Raw genomic sequence first — 16,624 nt, 5'->3', positions numbered from 1 at the left:
GCCAACTCAACTCATCCCCTAACTGAAGGTAGAACTTGCAGTAGCTCCATCATGAGCACCCTGAGGCAGACTAGGAATGGGCTGGAAAGGCTGGGTCTAGAATGAGAGATTCCAAGCTCCAGCTGGGCTCTCATATCTTAGTGCCACCTTCCCCTAGGCAAACGCAGGAGAATTTAGATATAACTGAACTTGAACCAGTCACTACCCTTCCATAGCTGAAAAGTGGGCAATAGTTGTCCCGGACTTCACTTCCCTTACACATTAATGTTCAGACAAACAGAGAAAGGAAACAAAAACTGGAAAGAAATTCCTCATGAGGGAACATTAGGGGAAACAGACTCCATGTGCCATTTTAGCAACTTCTTGTGAGTCTATAATTATTCCTGAATCAATGTTTGTAAAAGAAGCATTTATAATAATAAAGACAAGAATTTAATAACTTCTCAGAGGGTGCTCTGTAAAGGTTAAACAGAGGGAAAATGTGTAAGTATCTAGTGGAGGGCTGACATTTTAAGAAGATGTTGGCTGAAGGCATCAATGGGGACATGGTATCTAAGCACTGATAAATGTTGTTTTAAGTTCATTTCAGACAAGGGATGATGAATGTTGTGTTCTCCAAGTACCAAGAGAAATACTTTTCTCTCAAAGAGCTAGAACCAATAAAAGAATCCCCAGATGACAGCCTCTAGTGGGACCCAACCAAGTAAGTTAATAATGACATGAATTGATGGACTGCCCAACCTTGAAGACACCTCAAAACATTTTGTTTGGAAGCCCTTTCAGTCTTTACATTTCTTCTAGCTGGAGGACACATCTCAAGACTCACATTCCTCATATAAGGCAACTGAAACAGGAAGCATGAGTGGGCTGGGGACACTCTGGGTGTAAAGACAGACTGTAGTTTGGATCTTCAGAACCTACACAAAAGATAGCCAGGCACTAAAGCCTATCTGTCATTGCAATTCTTGGGAGACTGAGATGGGGAATCTGAGGAAAAGCTGGCTAGCTAGAGAAACCAAAGCAGTGAGCTCTGGGTTCATCAAGAGACCCCATGTCAGTCAAATAAGAAGCAAGTGAGTGAGGAAGAAACCCATTGCCAACATCTGGCCCCTGCATACATACATCTACACACACACACACACACACACACACACACACACACACACACACAGTCACACATACATGCACACAGGCATGACCACAAATACCAACATATGCATAGCACATACATGCAAAAAGAAAAATCAAAGGGAAAAGAGAGTGTTTCCTGAGGACTTACAAGTTTTCAAATCCCAGAGACCCATGCTCATCTACAGTACCTCAGGGCCTTTCCTATTGGCCTATGTATGCCATCTCACTGAGGTCTTGGAAAGGCAACCTCAGTCTCAGCTCCCCATACTCAGCCAGCAGTGATGGCACGTGCCTCTAACCTAGTTGGTCAAGAGGCTGAATCAGAAAGATCATGTTAGAGGCACATAGCAATATCCTGTCTCAGAAAACAAACAATATAGAGTTCAAGGAAGTGAAAAATAGTATTTGTGACTACAGGTAGAGCATTCCTTAGTGAAAACACTCAGAACCAGAAGCAGCTTGGTGGTTTTTGGGTTTTGTTTATTTGTTTGGTCTTGTTTTAGTTTTTTTCATTTTGTTTTGTGTTTGTTTAGTCTTTTGCTTTGTTTTTTTTTTTTTTTACTGTCTAATCTGGAAATTAATTTTTATCTCAGATATACCTTGTGCCTACCAAAAATATTTTAGGTAGTATTTTTAATGTGCCTATGTTGTCACTATAACCTGTCTTTGCAATATGAGTAGCATTGTGTCTCACTCAAAATGTTTTGAATTGCAGAGATATTTAGATATTTATATTAGGGTTATATATGGCTTCTATTGAGAAATGCTGATACCTCATTTTCTTTTAAGACAGAAGTTTTCCTTTTCCTGGATGACCTCAGACACATTAGGAACATAAAGATGACCTTGAACTTTGTCTTGAGTGCATGTGCATTCCAGGCTTGACCTAAAAAGTACTGTTTTTTGTTTGTGTTTGTTTTTGCTTTATACAATATGAATCCATCAGAATAGAACCTAGCACTATCTCAAAGCTCCTTCTCCCAAGGGCTAGGATGATAGGCTTGTAACCTCACACCTGGTTTATGCTGTGCTGAAGATTGGGCCCATAGCTTGCACATGTTAGGTGAGGGCTCTTTCAAATGACCCACAACCCTAGGTCATAAATTTCATTGTGTAAAAAAAACACTAAAAATTTTTAGAATAATGCACACCTAAGAGGTTTGATGAAAAAAGATCAGGTTAAAATATTTAAGAATATTGTTAATCCTATAAAGTATGTTTCATTGTACCCACAGATAAAGCAGATTTATTTATGTAGCAAAAATACAAAAGGAAAAGATACCCAAATGTATATCAAGATTTTTCTAGTGACTGAAGAAATGAGTGACTGTTATTTTTTGCCTCTCATTCTCTGGGTCTTGCAAACTTTCTCTACTGTTTTAACAAAATGAATTAATGGTGAATCATGCCTCTGACTTGTTTTAAAACTCTTACAGTTTCTTCCCTTCACTGTGTCCAACAGGCCTAACTACAGAAGAACTGGTCATTGATTTCCCTTCAACCACTTCTCAGTGGCCAGAAAAGACACTTGGATCAAATGTGCATCTGTCTGTTAGGGAGACGGCAAGGAAAGAAAGGGAGGTGTCAAAAAGGACGGAAACCCAGGACACACTGTGGACTCATTCCACAATGCTCCAAGCTCTGAGTTTCTCAGCTCTCTGCCTTGCCACGTGTCTGCAGGGTCAGGAGGATGAAATACACACAGGCTATTCTCAGAACAGAGTTGGTCTCCTTCAGCTCCACACTCTGCGTGAGTAACTGGATAGCCAGGCATGGTGGTACACACCTGTAATCCCAGCACTTTGGAGGCAGAGGCAGGGGCATCAGGAGCTATTCTCAGAACAGGGTTGGGGCCTATTTCCACCCCACATTCCAGTGAAGTAATTGGAGATTGGGGTGTGGTGGCGATCCCAGCACTGGAGAGACGGATGCTGGAGGAGCATGAGTTCAAAGCCAATATGGGACACACAGTGAGAGAAGCAACTGTCAACAAAAGATGTCTTACTTCTGTTTCTGTGGAAAGTTTACAATCCTTTCCTGACCTGGACATTTCTCAGGGGTAGCATCCAGGTTTGTTCTGTTTTATTAAACACAGGGAGAAGGGTAGGTCAGGGCAAGGCAGCCTCTATTCTCCGTGCCTCTGTCCCCTGTAAGCATCAGGAATGTGCTTCCTGAAATAAAGATCTTTAGGATCTGTAAAGCATAAGGAGACAGACCCAGTGGGATGTAGGAATCATGAGGTCCAACCTGACACCTAAGTGTTCTATGGCCTGGAAAGTCACATGGGTGCGTTCAGAGTTAGCAGAGTACCGCTGAAGAAGATACATCACACCAGGCTGTCAAAAGTACAGGTTGTTTGCTCACAGCTGAGATTCAGAAAAGTGATGGGAAACTACAACAGATCCAAGCATTGAGAAGGGAACTACTTATACCAAAAACTGCAGCTGTTGCATTCTGGTGCTCAAACTGAAACTGAACTGGGCTTCTTGTCACTTTATCTGCTAAGTCTGGCAAGCTTGACCTGGTAATACCTGACTCTCCAAGCACTAGATGTTTTTTTGTTGTTGTTGTTGGTTTTTTTTTTTTTTTTTTTTTTTTTTTTTTTTTTTTTTTGTCTCTTTGGCTTGAGGTGGGATTTTACTATGTAATTCAGGCTAGTTTTGAACTCATGGTTCTTTTACCTAAGCTTTTCCAGGGTTGGAATTTCAGGCATACACTACCACACAACTCTCCAATTACTTCACTGGAGTGGGAGGTGGAGAAGGGCCCCAACTCTGTTCTGAGAATAGCCAAGGGAGGAGGGAAGTGGACAGGCACAATGCCAGCCCTCCCAGCTTCTGCCATCTCCCAGCTGCCTGATACCCTCATTCCATTGGAGACATGCCCCAGTCACCGGAGGAGCCTTGTAAGCAAATAAGAGTTTGATCTTTGAGAACCAACCTGCATGAGAGTCTTGATAGATGAAAGATGAAAAGAAGGAAAAGATTTCACATTTTAGAGACAGTTCATTTCTGCCTGCATCCCTGATTCATTTGAATTCTGTATGTTCTGTGCCCAGAAGAGAATAACCGCCCATGCTCTATGAAATCAGACAAGACTTGCTAGTGAGAAAGAGTGGCCTGTGTGTACTGATCAGATTCAAAGAAATGAGCAGACCCCTTTCCCATGCCCCCTAGGCCAGCCTGGTTTGCACAACACCCTGTCAAAAACAAAATCCAAACCAAACAAGCAAGCAAACAAACCAAAAGCCAAAGAAATTAAATTCTTTTAAAAATTATTTATTTTTACTTACTCATTTGAGTTCATGTGAATCGGCACCTCAAGTATGTAGTTGTCCATGAAGGGTGTCAGATCCCCTGGACCTGGAGTTACAGGTGGATGTAAGGCACTGTGAACTAAACTTGGCTCCTTTGCAACAGCAACAAATGTTTTTAACCACTAAGCCATCTCTCCAATCCTGTGGTTGAAGCTGAATTCTTACTGTGTGAAAGTCAAGAGCATCTGCATTTCTAAAGCATGGAATTACAAAGGTATAAAAATGAACTAGAATTCTCTCTCTCTCTCTCTCTCTCTGTGTGTGTGTGTGTGTGTGTGTGTGTGTGTGTGTGTGTGTAGTGCCAGGTAGAGAAAACAGACAAAAATAACACAAAAGAATGAGTTAGAGCTTCAGATGTCTTTGAAGAAACAGACAGGTCCTGTCACATCATCCCCAAGTGGCCAGCATGTCCGTGTGGTCAGTACCAACCATACACAGTTAAAATAAAGCAAACAAATACCCAAATATCCAATATCATTGCTAGGAGCTGGCCCGTGGGCCTTTGCCAACATCTGAACTGCTTCACATAACCTCCTGGCCTCTAAAAATAGATATTCTGTGGTACATATAATTTTTATAAGATGACTAATACAGGAGTGCCCTTTGGGATAACTTAGTGTCTTAGTTTCTCTCTTTTCTCTCTATATTTATCTGTCTCCTCTGGCCCTTTTGTATAAAATTTGGACTGAAGTCAGGGACCAAGAATATTAGCCAGAGAATTACTTGTCAAGTTCTCCAAGGGCTGTGACTTTTGTCACTAGAAGAGTTATCTGTTTCGATGTAACTTTTAATTTGTGTATGTGCACATATGTGTGCCCGTGTGAATACTCATGTGTTGTTGTGAAGAGGCCAGGCAGAGAATGATAATGTGTCTCCCTCTTCTGCTCTCTGGCTTATTTGATGAGACACTGTCTCTCAATGAACTTGGAACTTGCCATTTTGACCAGGATGGCAGGCCAGTCAGGCCCTGGGGTGCTTCTGTCTCTGGCCCATTCTTCCACTCTAGCCCTAGAAAGACCACTCTGGCTAGCTTCTGAAACCTGGGTTCTGGGGCTGTGAGCTCAGTTTCTCACAAAATAAGCATTTTACCTGCCAAGTCATTCCCTCATCACATTTCTATATTCCTTACAATGGGACAGAACAATAGTTTGTGTTTCTTGTTTCTATCACTTTCCTAATGAAAGGCTAATCTTAAAGGGCTCTCAGAGGTCTTTCCCCATCTCTGTCTTACACAAAACATAGACAAACATAGAAAAGGAAGTGAGTGGACTCTAAAGATGCCCTTATATTCAAGCTATTTACCCTAAATCTCAACAAGGTCAGTTGGTCATTCACAACTATGCAACCTTACAGAAAATTTTCATCTTGCTTTTTTGTTTTGTTTTGCTTTCTGAGTCAGGGTTTTTCTGTTTAACAGTTCCAGTTCTCCTGGAACTCACTTTGTAGATCAAGCTAGCCTCCAACTCACAGAGTTCTACCTGCCTCTGCTTCCACAATGCTAGAGTTAAAGGCGTGCACCACCCTACCAGACCACCATGTTCTTTCTAACTAAAGATATTTGTAGTGTGTGTGTGTGTGTGTGTGTGTGTGTGTGTGTGTGTGTGTGTGTGTGTGAATGCCTGCCTGTTGTGCATATGCACACCGTGGGTATAGAGAAACCTTGGAGGCCAGAAAAAGGTATCAAATCCTTTGGATCCAGAGTTACAGGAGGTTGTAAGAAGCCTAGGTGGGTGCTGGGAATGAAACCTGGTCCTCTGCAAATGTATTAGGTGCTCTTAGATGCTGAATCATCTCTTCAGTCCTTTTCAGTCTCTTTCTGAGAGAGATTAGGGGAAGCAAAGGAGAAGAGAAAGGTAGGGAGACAGGAAAGAAGTAGGTGGGACATGAAGGAAGGAGAGAAGGAACACCAATAGAAATAAAAACTACAAAAGAGTTAGAAAAGTTTATTAAGGGTAAAAGTAGAATGACACATCCACTATCCCTGCATACACTTCTCACTGAAGATCACATTTCCAGAATCAAGACTACATTCAAGTCACCCCTGACTTATGTAAGTTAGATAGATAATTGGTGTTCAATAAATATTTACAAGTCAATGAATGGATGGGTAGGTAGAAATAAAGATATGTAGATGATGTACAAATGACTAGTAAATAGTATATATATATGATAGATCAAAGATAAGTAGATAGACAGATGATAGAATGGACAGATAAATGATGTACAGATAATAAATGGTAGACAGGTAGATAGATGAACAGATTGATGATAGAGAAGTTATAGATAACTGAATAGACAGGCAGGTATAGATGAATAGACAAATGACAGACAGATAATAAACAGGTGATAGAAAAATAAACAGATAACAAGTAGTCTGGTAGATAGACAACAGAAAGAAAGTTATAAAAACCATGCTCAAAATCAACTTGGGAGGAGAGGGCTTATTTAATCTTATACATTGCAGTACATCCTTCAGGGATGTCAGGGCAGAATGCTGAGACAGGAACTGATGCAGAGACCATTGAAGAACACTGTTTACTGGCTCACTGTGCCTGTTTTCTTAAACTATTTAGGACCACCTGCTTAGGGGCAACACCATCCACAAAGGGGTGGACCCTGTCATATCAATCATCAATCAAAAAATGTACACAGGCTTTCTTATTCGGCAATTTGGTGGAGGCATTTTCTTCTCAAATGATTCTAGCTTGTGTCAAGTTGGAATAAAACTAGCCAGCATAGGACAGCCAGTCAGACTGGTAGGCCTGGCAGCAATAGCCATTCAGATAGAAGATGATAAACAGAGGAGAGACATGAAGAGAGAATCAGAAAGTGAGATGATGGGTAGGCATGAGACTCCTTCCTCCTATGGCTTTCACAACATAATGTAGTAAGTAGGGATTTTGAGTGGTCAACACTCTTTAAAGAAGTGTGGCCTACATGGAGTCTGTGAACTTATAAAAGATAAAATTCACTGCCAGTTTCTGCCTGTTAAGAACACAAAAGGTTCACACATCAGAATGGATGTTGGTAGAGAGCACTTTTTACATACTTTAGACTTGGATCCATCATCAAGCAACTGCCCAAGAAATCTATAATCTCTGAACATCCCTGAGATCCTGGCACGATCTTACATTCAACTCAACAAATTAGTACCACCTACTGAATGGTAAATAGGTCATTTGGTGAATCCATTGACAACTCAAACCTGCTTTGAGGTAGTACAGAATCACACTTGAATGCATTGTTTCAAATTTATGGTGCTGGATAAAATATAACCTCCTCTGAGGCTGCTTCACAAAATATATCCAGGTACATATAAACCTTGATGATGTTTTCATCATCATTAGTCTGTCTGAGTCTTACCAGAACATGTGGTATGGCATGTAGTGGTGGTAAGAGTCTTTTGCACTCCTCTCACAAATGTCCCAATGGGAAAGCATTACTGTAAGGCTCACTTCACAGATGCATTAATTGTCTGGATAGATAGGTAGATAGATGCATGGATACATGTACAAAAGATAGATTAGACAGGCAGATAGCAGACAGATGGAAACAGACAGATAAAAAATAGGTAGTAAAGTTAAGTGAAATGCTAAGGCCATACAACAATAGGTGAGTGGAGCTGAATTTCAAGGCTAGAATCAGCATTTCTCTATTCCCCACCAAACCTGACCATGGAAGTAGGCTACTCTGACTTCCATCCTGATCTTCTGCTTTGAGCACATTAGTCTTTCAAGTGGGAACAGGTTGCTTTTTGCTGCCCATGAACTTGAGAACAGATGACTCCTAGAAATTGTTGAGATGACATGAGATCTGCTGCCTTGAAATGTCCAAGAAGTAGAATTCAAATCCAGGTGCCCTAGGTGACAGAGAGACAGCTGGCATCTTTACACCAACCAGATGATGTCAGAGAAAGAACATGAAACCTGGAAGCCTCAGCATAGCCCTGGAGATTGGCTGATCACTTATTATAATTCCGTCTTGATCTTCTGGTTTGATAGAGGATACTACAGTTTCTATGTGTTATGGATATACCCTTTCACCCATTTCACAGATAAGCAGTCAGGGTCTCAGCCCTCCAGTTCACAGACTAAATTTACACCCTGTCATCCAACTGCATGTTCTGTCATTCCAGCTGTTAGATGTGTATTATGTTCTGCAAACTAATGAGAAGAAAAACAAAAGTTTGTCTATGTATCCTTCTATCTACCTGTCTACCTATTTATTTATTGTGTACTATCATCTATGTTTACTGATGATGTCTGTTCATCGTCAACCTGTTTATTTGCCATCTATATATCTATTTAATACCTATTTATTTATGTATCTATCTTCTATTTACCTACCTATAGTTTATCTACTACCTACTTGCTTACCTATGGATTTTGTGAGAAAGGGTCTCCTGAATCTCAAGCTAATGTTGAATTTATTGTGTAATCAAGGATGATCTCAAACTTCTAATTTCCTGACTCCAGGAATTGCAGACCAGCACTGCCATGACCTCTTTATATGGTACTGGGGAACAAACCCAGGGCTTCATGCATGCTGGGTAAGTGCTATGCAAATTGAGCTACCTCAGGCCCTTTCTATTAACTGGAAAAGAAAAATTTAGGATGTTGTTTTAACAGATCCAAAAAAATTGTTCATAAAAGTACAGCTACAGAGTTATATATTGCTGTAAGAATCATTGAATACAAACATCAATGAAATGATGTATGCTTGAAACAGGTGTGTGTGTGTGTGTGTGTGTGTGTGTGTGTGTGTGTGTGAGAGAGAGAGAGAGAGAGAGAGTGTGTGTGTGAAGCAAGGGCAAAATAAAGAGTTGTCATAACTACTGAAAAAAGGCTGGCTTTTAGCACACTGTTCTTAGAAAACTTGCTATTTATTTTAAAAATCAAGCTAGCTTCTCATACTATATAAGTAAATTATAAATGTACTGAAGATTTAGAAGTTGGATATAAAAATAATTTAGGGCTAGTGAGATGGCTCTGCGAGTATAAAAACTTTCTACCAAGGCTGACGTCCTGAGCTTAATTCCACAACCCACATGGTATAAGGACAGAATCAACTCCCCAAAGCTGCCCCCACATTCCACATATCCTCCTTTGCATGGCCTATCTTTACTAAATTAAAAAATAAGCATAACTTGAAAACAATTTAAATGGAGATAGTATGGATGAAGAATTCATATATGTGGCAGGAAAATCATTCTAAGTATAGTACACAGAGAAAAGTATGTCACTCAAATACACTTCACTAACAAATTAAATAGCACACATGTTAAAATATAAGTACAATCAAAATGCAAGGGATGAACATGAAGGATACTCTGTTATGACTGGAACACTGTGGAAATGCAATCTATATAAAGAGCTGTCAGAAATCATTAGGAATCCTGGATTTTTAAGTAGTAAATTAAGGATGGAAAAGAACATACTATCCAAAGAAAGGAAGATGAAAATAACCAGTTGAAAATATATTCCTTGTGTTTAGTGGTAAATAAAGATATAAAACAGTAAGACGTCACTTCACTTGACTCTCCAGGTTGCATGAAATGAATAATTCTGATGAGCTAAACACACCAAAATGATTGTGTTGTACAGAATTTGTCACACGATAAACTAATTCAGTGTTTTTTGCAAAGCACTTCCATTTCATTGTTGAATTTTTAAATTACATTGTTGTAAACAATTGTGTATATTAGAACTCATACTGAAGGAGTAACCAATAGCTATAGATTCAAGTGTGAAGAGATCTGGTAGAGAGAAAGTTGTAACAGAAAACATGAACACAATCTGAGCAGCAATAACAACCTGAAGATTATAAAATATAATCCATCAGTCTTCTGGAGCTTAAGCATATTTTGGCCCCAACTAATTGCACACAGTTTAATACATTGGGGTAAATACAATTGTAATTATGCCTACCCTGTGATCACAGTCATGCGGGGCTCTCTCCAGCACGTGGAAAATGGATCTTAGTAATGGTCAGTCATTAAAGGAAGCAAGGCTATATTTCTCACTATGAGTGGCTTTATGTTCTCTCTTGTCTGCCACTAAGAATTAGACTATATTATTTATATATTGTATGTGTGTGTATGCATGCTTGCATGAGTGTGTCTATGCATGTGCATGCACATGGAGGATCAGGGTCAATGTCAGGAATCATCCTCCCTCACTAGCCCACATCCTTCAGTGAGGCAGCAGCATATTTCAATCAAAGCCAGAGCTCACCAAAATGGCTGATTTTGTTACTTAGCTTCTTCTGGAGATTGTCTCTCTCCGCCTCCCCAGGCTGGAATTACAGGTGGGCTGCATGCCCACTCAATATTTGTGTGGGTTCTAGGGATCTAAACTCCAGTTTTCCTGTTTTTTTTTTTTTTTTAATGTTTACCCATCAAGTACTTAACCATTGACCCCTCTCCTCATTCCTAAAAATATCCTTTTAAGCAAACAGGATGAGATGAGTATGCACTGAACCTTACTGCTGGGAGAAGCTTCCATCACAAGAAACTAAAGATGGGACCTGAAATCCTGCAGGCTCAGAGTGAATGGCAAGGCTCTTCAGGGAGCTCTCACAGCACCAGGCCACCACAAGAGGCTGATTGGGAGTAAGGTGGGCCAACCAGACTGTCGGGGATAGAGGGAGCTTGTTGTGACCAGAATGGGAAATGTGTCTCCACTCCAGGCTTGTGTGTTTGCACACTTAGTCCTCAGCTGGTGGCACTGTTTGGAGAAGACGTGGACCCTTCAGTGGTAGGAAGAAGAGCTAGAGAGATGTGTCCCTGGAGACAGGCAGGGCAGTTATAGCCCCACCCTGCTCCCATTTCATGTCAAGCTGTCCTCTTTCTTGATCAGCTGCTATAACATAACCAGCTGCTTTGATGTGACCAGCTGCCTCCTGTTCCTGTCACTGAGACTGTAGGCTGTTTCTATTGCTGTGCTTTCGCCCACCATGGGAGACTGTCCCAGGAACCAAGCACCAAAATGAGTCTTTTCTCCCTTAAGTCACATACTGTATTGGATATTTGGTCACAGTAAAGGTAACCATCTCGCCCCTAGACACATGCAGACCACAGAGGGTGTCAGCATAAAATAGCTCCATTGCCTTAGAGATTCTAAACTCTGGCTTCACTGGCTACCCACAGTTTGTAAGAACCTGACCACCCTGATGGCAATCTGTCAGTCACCGAGCCTAGAGGCACCACCAGAACTCTAAATGCAAGGCCATCTTATATACCCAAGACTCACCAGCCCACTCCTGAGAAGCTAGATGATTGGGCCATCTCTTCTCCTGCTGGCACTGTGTCCTGCTTACCTCCTACAGATGCCTGTGGCCCTACATGAACTTGCTGAGGGCTGCCAAGGGATGTCTGCTCTCAATGGGTACCACTGAGGTGGAGGCATGCTCTTGTAAAAATCAACTGAAAGGGAGAAGGAAGAAAAATGGTCCCTGGAAGGGTCGAGCAGCATCTGTCAGGGAGCATAGTCAGGGGGCTATTGCTGTTGCTGCTACTGTGGCCACCCTCACTGAGACTGCAGCTGTTAGCACTACATTACCATCAATAGTGTTGCTGTTGGTGTTACTATTATTCTTACCATCTAAGACACCATTACCATTGCCACTGGTGTTAAACTACTACTCTAGCCACCAATACATCTATCACTGATACACTTTTATTTTCCTATCTCCACAGGGGTAGCTGCTAACTTCTTTCATCATCCCAGATCTGGAATGAACCATCAGAACTTGAATGGTTGTCTTTCATTATCTCAAGGACTCTCTGCTAAGCTTTGAGACTGCACCTTTTCAGATAGCACGCGTGCATACGTGCGTGCATGTGTGTGTGTGTGTGTGTGTGTGTGTGTGTGTGTGTGTGTGTGTGTGTGTGTGTGTGCCTGCACCTCACTCCTCAAGTAGAGGGATCATACCAAGAGCAGGTGAAGGAGTCTGCCAGGTTTCAGTTGAGACTCACTGTACATTATTCTTACACGAGTGTTGTTTTCCTTTGAAGAGGAAGAAACAAACATGAAGCACAGGGTAATGTGTATGATGAGATCACAGAGCTGGTAAATAGTGCAGCCTTGATCCAGACCTTTCTACAGCTTTGCTGCCAGGGCTTGAAAGGATTAAAGAGGAGGTATGCTTTGGGGAGTGAGCTAGGCTGATTCTTTTTGCTACCACTGTCTCCAGGCACTGAGATCATAGGTGACAAGCTCCTCCAGCAGGAATGGACCCTGAAATGGCTAGGGACATGGGACACTGGACTCTAGGAAGCAGGGCTCTGAAGAAGGAGGGACAAATGGCAGCAAGGAAGAATGAGGAAAAGCCAAAGGCAAACAGGAAAGCGGTGTGGGGCCTGAAGGCCACCACCCTAGATGGGCCTGGTGCCACTGAGGCCCCCTAGTGTATGCTATTTTGGGAATTGGCTGCATGGTGAGTGAGTGCCAGTGGGATTAGATAGGATCAAGGCCAGCTTCCAGCCTGGTGCCTCTGAAGCAAATCTGTTGTTGGGGACCCCAGGCACCAGGCCAGAGAAGTGACTCCAAGCTATCCCTCCCCACCCACACAGACCTCTCAAGGCCCTGGATAACAAAGGGAAGCATCCAGAGAAGGGGGAACTGTTCTTCCTTCCCCTCCAACCCCAACCATGCGCACATATAGAAGCAGATCTGATGACCTTAGCAAAGCTGTCCCAGCCTGAAGGATCTTGCAAGCACAGACTTTCTGGGGCCTGTGCTCTGGCGGCAAACTGGGCTTCCTGGGCTGGGAGGGGTGAGCTTCCTTCCCCTTTGAGTGGCCTTGGTCAATCTTCGGGGACCACAGCAAGTACATCGAGATATACACTTGGACAAAGGAGTTTCAAGGTAGCTGATTTCTAGTAAGGAAGTCTCTCAGCAGGCTGTTGTGTTCCAATCCTCTCTTGTGATAGGCAAGAGACACTACCATTGAGTGGCATGGCTGCATTCTGTGTATGTGCATGTGGTTGTGTTTCCTATCCCATCACGTTCTGAGACACAGAAACAGTAAAAGTCAGTGAACTGTTTAATTTTATTTTTTTAAGGAGCAAAACCATGTACACTTTGTATTTCGTTCAACAGTTTTGGGGGCCTGATATCATGAATCTCTGTAACATAAGTACATTATTCCCAGGAATTTGAAAGGATGAAAGGCAGGCAGCGTTTGACCCTGTCCAGGATGACATTCTCCTCCAGCATCTTAAAGGCAGGCAAGGTGGAGGAAGGACAGAGTCTGTAGCCATCAAGAACTCCAGTCCTGTAACATGTAGGCAATGTGGTGCTCTCGAGACACCTTCCTGAGCCTGATTCATCTCATGTCTAGGAGGGAAATGATATGGCCACTGCAGGCTTTCTGCATCTTACGTAAATGCCTAAGGCAAGTACCAAATGATGCTCAGAAAATGTCAGGATGTTCTCAAGATGGATACCCTTTGATCTGCTTAAAGTTTCCTACATCCATCTTTTTAAAGTTTCCTTTATGTAGGAAAAAATAAAAAATAAAAGACAGACACTCAGGAATGCTTCATAACTTGACTACCCCTCTTCTTGATTATACTATACAATGTTCCACTTTGGTCATATTCCAGTGCTAGGTTTATGGATGAGCAATTTCCAAGTTCTATTGTTCTCTGTATCAAGATAGTGATACAAATCATAGAATTCTGGATTAAAATATGAACAAATTTTATAAGTTGGCCCTTGAGAAGTAGACATTGAGGGCTGGAAATATAGGTCAGATGTAAAGCCACTGCCTAACAACATGTGTAAGGCTCTAAGTTCAGGGCCTAAAACAAAACAATACAGAACAAAAACATAGATGAAGAAGACCACAGCATGCACATAGATAACAAAGAACTGTACAGAGGGTAAAGAGATGGCTTAGCAGTTAAGAGCACTGGTTGTTCTGTCATGAGTTCAGGACCCAGCATCCATACTAGGAAGTGCACAAATACCTGTAACTCTAATTCCAAGGGATTTGATGCCCTTTTCTGGGCTCCTGAGGCACTACACTCATGTGTACATACATACATATATATATATATGTATGTATGTGTATATATATATATATATATATATATATATACAACACACTCTTTCACACACATATTCTCTCTCTCTCTCTCTCTCTCTCTCTCTCTCACACACACACACACACAATAAATCTTGAAAAAAAACCCACTGTTTAAAGTAGTTGTACTTAACCTAGTTGGAACTAACTGGATAATGGTATTAAGTTTTAAATCCATTAAAATAATATACAAGTTGACACTTAGTTCCTCTGTCATCAGAGATTTGGAAGCATCTGCATTTAGCAGCACAAAAGAAAGTCCCACCAGAGAGTCCCTATTTAGACAATAAGGAAAGAATTTAGAGACATTTCAAACCTTACTTTCCTTAGGGATAGTTTGCCATTTTTGTTTTCCATTGAATAGGATTCAATGTCAATAGTAAAGAAAAATTACTAGAATCCTATTTCATTCTATGCATTAATACTGTGTATTAGTTACATTTACATTTATGTTTGTTAATATAATAGTTGTGTGTCTTTTATAACAGCCAACATGAGACCACAGAACGGGGTATTCACCTATAACATTGGAGGCTGATACTTTCACAGTAGTTTTTACATCCTCACAAAGACCCTTTGTTCTGGACAGATTCAAACCATCTTAGGCCAGGGACCTCTGACTCCTTCAGATCAGACGAAAGTCCTGCACTGCTCCCCAAGGGGCCACTTAGCATGCATGCCTTCTGTTTGCCTTCCTTCAAAACTCTCAGAATATTAAAAAGATGTTTTCCTAGTCTTTCCTCTAAGGCCTTAAGTTCCACCCTTAAATGACAAGAAGAACAGGAAAGCAAACTGGCAGGAAAAGAGCAGAATAGCATTATAAAAACTACCAGAATACCAGGACAGCTTTGGACTTCATCATCTAACAAATCAAACTTGTGGGAGATCCCTGTGCATGCACATGGTCTGTGGCGCTATGGGGTACTTGGTGCAGGAGCATCAAGCAGCTGGTCATGTTGCATTCACAGGAAGTAGAGAAAGGTAAATGTTAATGTTCAGGTAGCTTCTTCCATTTTACTCAGTAAGGAACCCCAGGTCGTGGCATGATGCTCATAGTTAGTGTCTTAGTGTTCTGATGCTGTGAAGAGTCACTATGGCCATGGCAACTCTTATAAAGGAAAACATTTAATTGGGGCTGGCTTACAGGTTTGAAGGTTTAGCCCCTTATCACCATGAAGGAAAGCATGGTAGATGTGCTGGAGAAGAAACCAAGAGCTCAGCATCTTGTTCAGTAAGCAGCTGGAAAAGTGTATGAGCCACTGGGCCTGGCTTGAGCTTCTGAAATCTCAAAGCTCACAGTGACATGCTTCCTCCAATAAGGCCACACATATTCCAACAAGGCCATGGGCCCCAATCCTTTCAAACAACACCACTCCCTATGAGGCTATGGGAGCCATTTTCATTCAAACTACTGCCGTTAATCAGGTCTTCCCTCCTTTAACCCAATCTAGAAACCTACTCACATACCCATAACATTTGCACTCCAGATGTGGAAGCAGGAAGAATGTGAGAATGTGAGTCCATCATTAGGGTGAGATATACAGTGAGATCCTGTTTATAAAAATAAAAAAAAAAAATGCTACTTTTTTTCTTTTGCTCTGTATGTATCTGGCTTTATTTTTCTTAATGAAGTCTAGTTCAATCCATTCCCTGTAGGTCCTGTAGGTAGCAAGAATTTCTTAATGGCTGAATGAGGTTTCATTGTTTATATTCCAATTTTTGTCATGTTTAGATACTGGTGGACATCTAGGTTAGCTAGCTGTTTCCTTTATTACTGTGAATACTGCAGCATTGACATGGATATGAAAGTGTCTATCCAGTATGTTGATTTAACAGTTAGGTCATGCAATAGTTGCAGTTTTTAGTAAAATCTATATTAATTTACATAGGGACTGTACAAAGTAAAGTCTCCACTAGCAGTTTATGAGTTCTTTCCCCACATCCTCAGGAGCATTTAACAAATCCTGTTTTTATGTGCATAGTTCTTTACTCGTATTACAAAGTAACTCATTTTATTTTGAACTCTGTTGCTTGGTAATCCAAATAAAAATAAAAATCACTGAAAAAAAAAAAACTGGATTACTCCTG

Source organism: Phodopus roborovskii, unplaced genomic scaffold (assembly GCF_943737965.1).
Source record: "Phodopus roborovskii unplaced genomic scaffold, PHOROB, whole genome shotgun sequence".
Classification (NCBI taxonomy): Eukaryota; Metazoa; Chordata; class Mammalia; order Rodentia; family Cricetidae; genus Phodopus; species Phodopus roborovskii.
This window is presented reverse-complemented; position numbering follows the sequence as displayed.